General features: G+C 40.4%; 1 pseudogene; it reads left to right on the top strand.

Annotated features, from left to right (window-relative positions):
- Positions 1-6031: 6031 nt before the first annotated feature.
- On the top strand, positions 6032-7904 carry LOC110104963 (annotated as a pseudogene).
- The last annotated feature ends 439 nt before the right edge of the window (positions 7905-8343 follow it).

Raw genomic sequence — 8343 nt, 5'->3', positions numbered from 1 at the left:
TAAATGAGTCGAGTCAAGTCGAGTATTTGTCTAATCTAGCTAAGTTTGTTTAGCTTTTATTGAGTTCGAGCTCAACTCAAGCTCATTTAGGAAGCTTGAACATGACTCGATTGTTAAGCTCGATTTCTTTTTTTTAAATTAATACGCAAAACCTGTTGGGAAAAAAATTTGAGTGATATAGGATAGAAAGAGACAAGTTCATGGGCAGAAAGCCCAATTTTGATTGAGTTTAGCAACTAATACGAAGTATAAGCGAAGGACTCCAACTAAAAAAGAGCTCCATATCCAGAGCTAATAAAGCTATGTTGAGTTTACTACTATTCTTTGTTATATAGATTAGGAGTGTCAAAAATTTGGTTATGGGTCGAAGTCGGGCCGAACCAGACATCAACCCGCTACCATTTGACCCGACCTAGACCTAACCGAATTTTCAAACGGACTGAATCCTGAAACCCAAACATGACCTTTGCCAAACAGGTTGACCATAACCCGAACTTTTTGGGTCCGGTTAGGGTCGAATTTTTGGGTAGTGTCAAATAGTGATAACCCTAATATAGATGATGAATGAGATAAGAGAGGTGAATGTAAAAAAAAAAAAAAAAGGTGGATGTAAAGAGAGCACAAAAGAACACTTTCAAAACAATAACCAGGAAAGAAACTGAGTAACCAGATGAAAATCAAGAGGAAAAACATGAAAATTTGATCCATGAATAAAGGAAATCTTCCATCTCATCCACCCAATGCTTATACGTTCTCCACTTGACAGCCTTCAGTTTAACTAGGAAAATGATATGTGTAACCATTTACGTGAACTCAACATCAGAGTGGCAATAATCAATAGAGGCACTCACCTCTCAGAAGAGCCCGATCAAGGAGAGATTATTATGTGCGGATACTAGACGGGAGAACCGTCCGGTTTATGTTTAGGTACCGAGGGGTACCGAGCTGCGGTACCGCTCGGTACCAGACGTGGCATATTTTTATTGGGGTATGAACTCTGTACAGAATAATTTTTCCCGAACAAGTCATCTGAATCTAAGGAGCCATATTGAGGGAGGCATTCGCCTTAATGAAGCTTGACTAGGGAAGACACTCTCCCAAGTCAAGAGATACTCGATTAAAGCACAATCACCCCAATGAGAGGAAGATGGACTCAACTAAGAAGAGCTGGCCAAGTTGAGGCACTCGCCTAAAGAGTTCATGACTTTTTTACCATTTATAGAGAATAATAGAATTCAAGAGTCCTCTTCTTATTACTTGACCATCTCTCCTTTCCATTGCTCTAATGTCCTAACTACTCTCACGAGTAGTACTAGGATGTTACGTACACATGAATAAATTTGGATTCAACAATAAGAGAGAACAAATTCTTTGATCAAATATGATTGTTTTGTCAGGGGCGGACCCAACCTTAATGTCGGGGGGTTACCAATTCTAGGGGTGGAACTAACTTTAATTTCCAGGGGGGGGGAACTTATAAGTAATTGTTGGTGTTGCCTCAAATTTGGCTCGACAACCCTTCGTGTCAACATTGACAAAACAATAGAGTCAAAAAGAAAATGATCACTAAAGATAATTAATCATTCAATTTCTATAAAATGCATGTTGAAATGGCCTTGAATTTGATTCGATTCTTATTTGTTCATACCTTGATCGTCGTACGCTTCGCAGATATGTCGGGAAATCAAGGGGGCAGTGCCCTCTGGCGGGATTCGACCTGACAATTACACCTCTATACAATATGTTTAATTATGTTGGGGACAAATTCCTAAAAACCATATATAGTATTTTAAAACTTTTTTTGGGAGGGAGGATGCAATTGCCTAAAAACAGTTGTAATAAAGACTAATAAATAAATTGAGATGAACAAATTACGTAAAAATTCCTATAATAAAAAATTTAAATTTTTTTAGGAGGGGCAATTGCCCCCAGTGAGCATAAGGGGGTCCACCCATCGTTCTTGTGAAGCCTATTATTTCTTTCTCATCAAATATTTAAAATATTGACACTCACAATGAACATGTACAAATTTTGATTCTTATATTTTGTGCGACAAAAGGTACTAGTTGGAGAACTTGCATCAAAGAATTCTCGAAAAGAAAAAAAAAAAATTCATTAGACAAGAGATGCCTGATATTCCATATATATAGAGTTGGGCATTCAGAGAATAAATGATAACTATTTTTAACATCCGCATCACGGCGGAATGCAATTGGTATGACAATCATCAGCACTTTAAAAACCATTGAGACATGTTCTCCCGGTAAAGAAAAAAATCTCAAGGGAATAAATTTTTTTTGGTGTTTCTAGCCCTGGATTTAGTATTGTTGCGTCCTGGAGTATTTACAGCGGTAGAGAAATATGAAGTTTAATGTCTTAGCGTTGTATGAAGATCTAACACACACAAAAATAAGAAAAATAGTGTATCATTCATAAGAGACACCAGAGTTTTTACGTGGAAACCCCTGAAAAAAGGGAGAAAAACCACGGGGTCTGGCCTAGTTTGAATGAATCCACTAATATTTGCAGTCAATTACAAGTGAGGCCCTTCCTTAGGAGAAGGCCTTGGCTTAATATCACAAATATACATCATATAGAGCACATTACATGGTGGGAGTTACATATACATGTTTGTTTGGTCGGCAAGACCATAGTCGATATGATAGAGGTCGGAAAGACCGTAGTAGGTAGGAGACCGGGGTCAGAAAGGCCATTGTATGACAATGTAGGTCGGAAGGACCGTAGTAGGCGACGGAGGTCAGAAAGACCATCGTTGGTAGTAGACAGGGGTTCAAAAGACGGTTGTAGTTGGGAGATACTCTGGTAGAACTCTGGGAGTCAAGTGTTGGCCTGACAGAAACTCAAACCTTAGGTGGAGGTCCGGGCCTCAGATGGTGGTCCGGCGGAAGTCCAGGCCTCAGTGGTGGTTAGGCAGAATTCCGGGCCTCAGGTGTTGACCTGGTGGAGCTCAGGGCCTTAAGTGGTGGTCCGGCGGAAGTCTGGGCCTCAGGTGGTGGCTTGGTGGAGCACAGGGCCTCAAGTGGTGGTCCAACAGAGCAACAACGTCAGGCAGTGGTCCGGCGGAAGTTCGGGCCTCAGGTGGTGGTCCAGCAGAAGTCTGGGTCTCAAGTGGTGGTCCGGAGGAGGTCCGAGCCTCAGATGGCGGCCTGGTGGAGCACAGGGCCTCAAGTTGTGGTCCAGTGGAAGTCCGAATGTCAGGTGGTGGTTCAGCAGAATCCGGGAGTCGGGCGGTGGCCTGGTGGAGCACAAGGCCTCAAGTGATGGTCCGACGGAGGTGCGGGTCTCAAGTGGTGGTCCGACGGAAGTGAGGGCCTCAAGTGGTGGTCCGGCAGAGGTAAGGGCCTCAGGTGGTGGTCCGGCGGAGCAACGACGTCAGGCGGTGGCCCGACGGAACTCAGGCGGTGGTCGAGTATGAGCTTCTTCCTTCTCTTCCTCCTCTTCTCTTCTTGCTTCCATCCCCTCTCAAGAGAAATGATGGATCTATTTATATATTTCTGGAGTGACATGACACGTAAATAGGTGTGAGATCAAGGGCAAATGGGGAGTGGTTGGATAGACGACCGATATTGAATTCCTTGATTGTAGACTGTTAGTCAGACATTTGAAGGTCTTAATGATGTCGGAATTCGACGATCTTGGGCTCGTTGGATTCATCTCATCGAGACGCTTGATTCGACTATAAGCACGTAATGTTTGGAAACCGTTTGGTAATCCAAATTATGGTTCGAACCCTCCAACAATGCTTCGGGTCCTTGATTTTGACTCATTTGGGCTCATATTGAGTCGAATTTGGTGTCGTTAGTTTGTATTTCTGAGACATTCAGTTTGACTGTAAGTTCATTGAAATCGGAGTTCGGATGGTCCCAATTTGATTTTGCATTGAGATTCGTGCCCGATCAAGATAAATTTTTGATGACATATTCAGTTTATAAAAAGACAACTTTGCATTATGATTTAAAATAAATGGCTTCAAGCAAAGAGTTGAGAGCGAGATCACAAACAATAATAACAGTCTCACCGAATCGCTTAAAAACATCCATCCACCAAAGGGTCTCTGATCGATAGTTGCTCGCCATTTTCAACAATGTTTTAAAGTTTGGCTGGTGAAGAAAAGCAGCTATGGCGTTGAGTTTCTTCCTGAAGGGGCTAACAAGAATTCCATCAACATGTCAATAAACTTTTCATTTGCATGCAACATTAAGATCAGTGGAACAATTCAACAAGCCCAATCCACTATAAGCTTCATGTCTAGTAACTAAATTCCAAGAGAGAATTTGTAGTCTGTTATGAGGGTATCGATCTTCTTAATATCAGCTTTTGGAATAAATATAGAATGCTTCATTTGAGACGACTTTCTTCCAACTTCTTAAAGCAACTTTATAATACAAAACTGTTTTAAGAAGCAGAAAGAAAGCCGCCTCAAACAAAGCCTTAAACTGGTAAGAGAGTTACCTAACATAAGAAAGCTCAGATGAGCCGTAGGCGATCGATAAAGATTGAGAGTTTAACTTTCCATACTATAACTTTCGATTATTCAATTTCTAAGATAGTACTTAGTTTTTCATCTTCATTTTCGATTTTAAAAAAGTCATGCAACCTTGTCTTAGATCAGAGATATCAACTAGTAGCTGAGGCTGAAATATTAGCATGGGGAAGTAATTAATAACTTGTACTAGACGCTAAGGTTCAAGGAGAAGTAAATTACATGAACAAAGCAACATCTTCGTCTACCAACCTAACTAAGCAATTCCCAACCTAGCTTTCATTAATTATCATCATCGATTTTTTTTTTTTTTTTTTAAGTTCTATCATCGAATTCCTTGACACATCAGGTTTGGTATACCAACAAATCCGTCATCTAAAAATCTAAATAAGAAATTGCCAACCTAGCTTTCATTATCACCATCATTGAAAGCTGCATAAGGCTTGTTAGGGCTCAGCAAACACGATGCACAGAACTATACCACCCAGTTTAATTAGATGAAGGTGTGAGCTGAGGAATACAACAACAACATCAAGCCTTTACATGAATCATTTTTCTCCATTGTGTCATGTTAAAAGTCAAATTCTCGTTTAAATCTAATAAGGAAAGATCATTTCTAATATTCTCTAACCAAGCCTTTTTAGGTCTGCCTCTACCTTTCTTAACATATGTCAAATCTAATATCTCCACTTTCCTAATTGGGTCATCGACAGACAGCCATTTTATGTGATCAAACCATCTAAGGCGACTCTCTCTAATCTTATCTTCCAACCTTTTCATGAAAATAAGTTTTCAGTCTATTCTAATCCGACTTGATTGCCACATATGAGTCGAAGTTAGGCGGTGCAAGTGAAGATATCAAATAATTGCTTATTGCATTTATGATATGTTCAGTCCAATTGAATAAGCACAATTTAAATGAAGCCTCCCTCAACTTATATATGGTTAAGAACCTTTCATAAGCTCCTATATCCGTCTAATTGGCATAGCCGAGCAACAACTTATTCCCTGCAATGAGCTCCTAGAAGGATGCCCGTTTCAGGAATTAGATCAAACGGTTGGCAGGTGAATGCAACAACGGCCATTTTGAACCAAGGATGTGGATCTTTGGTTCACAGTTATGCTTCCTGCACGTCGAATCCGAATCCTGAGCCGGTTGTTCTCCCCCCTCCAAAAACCAAAAACAGAGGTAGAAGTCTTAGCCGGAACCCTAGACCCCAAATTCGTGCTCCGGTGAAGCCAACTCCTCCGGAAAAGGTAATTTCGGCTCCGGCGAAGCCCACTAATCCGGAAAAGGTAATTTTGGAAAGCAATAACATGAACGTTCGTTAATAACTTTCCAAAATTAACTCCGGCGTCCGAAAAAGAAATTTCTCCCCTAATCCCTAATAATTGCATTGGCAAAGATGCAATTATTCCTAATCTGAATGCTCCTGTTAAAAAAAAAAAAAGATAAATTCTGTTTGATTTAAATGACTCTAGGCTTTTGGTTTAAAAAAGGAAAGCACAACAAAACAAGTATGAAAACTACATAACTTTCATAAATGTTAAATCCTTGCAGTCTAAAATTGGTTTTGGATACATGCTCTTCAATCAAGAGCTCATTAAAATATCTTCTGCTATTAATTACACATAAAGTATAATTAATTACATTAGGTATTGCGGGGAAAAAAATATCTCCATCTTTAGCATCTTTATATTTTTTGAATTTGCATCGTAAAATCGCATTATCTTACTTTGAAGATCATGGAGACAGTTGTGAGCGTCGATGCTCCCGACGCTGTGATTCAAGACACCTTAGAAGCCCAAGCGATTCTATGGGATAATACCTTTTGTTTCATAAAATCCATGTCCCTAAAAAGCGCCGCAGAACTCCGCATCCCCGACGCCATCCTGCGCCACGGCATGCCGACCACCATCTCCGACCTCATTTCCTCTCTCTCCATCCCCGAAGCTAAATCCCGCCACCTCCGCACACTCATGCCCATCTTGTCCCAAGAAGGCATATTTAAATTCCACATCACCCTCTCCGGCGAAGAAACCTTCGACCTCACTCATGTTTCCCGCCTCCTCACCACCACCTCCATCGCCCAACGCCGTCTCAATTACACCCCCTTCATCCTCTTTCAGGTCGAACAACACATCATATATCCGTACCATCAGCTCTCCCACTGGTTCCATAGGCCAGACGTAATCATAACGCCGTTAGAGATGACACACGGTAAAACGTTTTGGGAGCTCGCAGGGACGCTGCCAGAGTTCAACGATTCTTTTAATAAGGGGATGGCTTGCGACTCCGCGTTTGTCGCAGATGTACAGAATATCGGCGGGGATGTGTTTCGAGGGATTGGGACGTTGGTGGACGTCGGAGGTAGGACCGGCGTGATGGTAGCTGCGTTTGTGGAGGCTTTTCCGGGGTTGTAGTGCACTGTTTTTGATATTACACTTGTCATCGACACGGCAGAGAAGACAGAGGGGATTCAGTTCGCCGCCGGTGACATGTTCGTGGAGATTCCGGCTGCTCATGCTGCTCTGCTTAAGGTTAGGAATTAATATGGATTATTTTTTTATATATACATATTTAACAAAGGGTGCAACACTAGGACTTCCCAAGCACGCTTAACTGCGGAGTTCTGATGGGATCCGGTGCACTAGTGCTGGTGTGGTCGAACCCATTAATATGGGAACAATTATTACGTCCTCCGACCGGATGCAGAGAAACATTCGGTCGCAGGCAAAATCCCGCTATACTGAGGAAAAACTCGGTACACCTCGGTACAACGAGATTTTGCCTGCGACCGAATGTTTCTCTCATTTGGTCGACCGGACCAAATAAAACTTCTTAATATGGATTATATATAGCCTACTTATTAGAAATAAAAGAGGTCATTTTAATATTATTCTTATTATTATTGGTTGAAGTTACAAATCATATGTAAATATTTCTAATATAGAAAATTTTTAATATTTAAAAAATATTTAGTTGATCTGCACATGATGACTTTAGTACTAGGAAAGGAAAGAGATGAAGCTGAATGGAGCAAGCTATTTATTGCTGCAGGTTTCAGTGGCTATAAGATAACTCCCTCCATTGGTTTAAGATCTATTATTGAAGTTTATCCTTAATTAATTAACATTTCATCCCAAACATTATTATTATTGTGACTCTTGCTATGATCGTTTGGATTTTTCATTTCTCTTGATTTTAGTTTGGAGCTAATAATGTTGGTAATGTCAACATAGGGTTATGGTTAAAATTATATATTTTTTTTCTTTTGTGTGTGCGCGTGTGATGTAAGCAAGCAAGTCTTGTACTTTCTTGCACACGTGGCACCTATCTTGCCACATCAGCTTAGTTATCCTTTTGTATCTTCTCCTATATATATAGATGTTATTACAATGGAATAAGATATACAAGACTACTATTATGTCTTTTACCTTTCTATGTTCTACTGCTTGCTACGTCTACATTTGAGAGAGAGAGAGAGAATGTACTGTATGAGGGTTATAATGACCTGAATGTCCTCACAAATTTATTATAATTTCAAATATTTTGAGCCACAATGATTTATGTAATATATATATATATATATATATATATAAGATATACAATATTACTATTCTATCGTTTACCTTTCTCTATTCTATTGCTTGCTACGTCATCTACATGGTATCAGAGAAGTGGTGATCCTTCTTCCCGCCCTTCCCTCCCATCTTCTTCTTCATTGTTTCGTTCTTTCCTTATGGACAACTCCTCGGCAACATCATCTTTGAATCAATCGGACAACGTCGCCTCCGCTCTGTTCAACCCACTGTCTTCGATCCCTTCCTCACTAAAA

Source organism: Dendrobium catenatum, unplaced genomic scaffold (genome assembly GCF_001605985.2).
Source record: "Dendrobium catenatum unplaced genomic scaffold, ASM160598v2 fragScaff_scaffold_390, whole genome shotgun sequence".
NCBI lineage: Eukaryota > Viridiplantae > Streptophyta > Magnoliopsida > Asparagales > Orchidaceae > Dendrobium > Dendrobium catenatum.
This window is presented reverse-complemented; position numbering and strand designations above follow the sequence as displayed.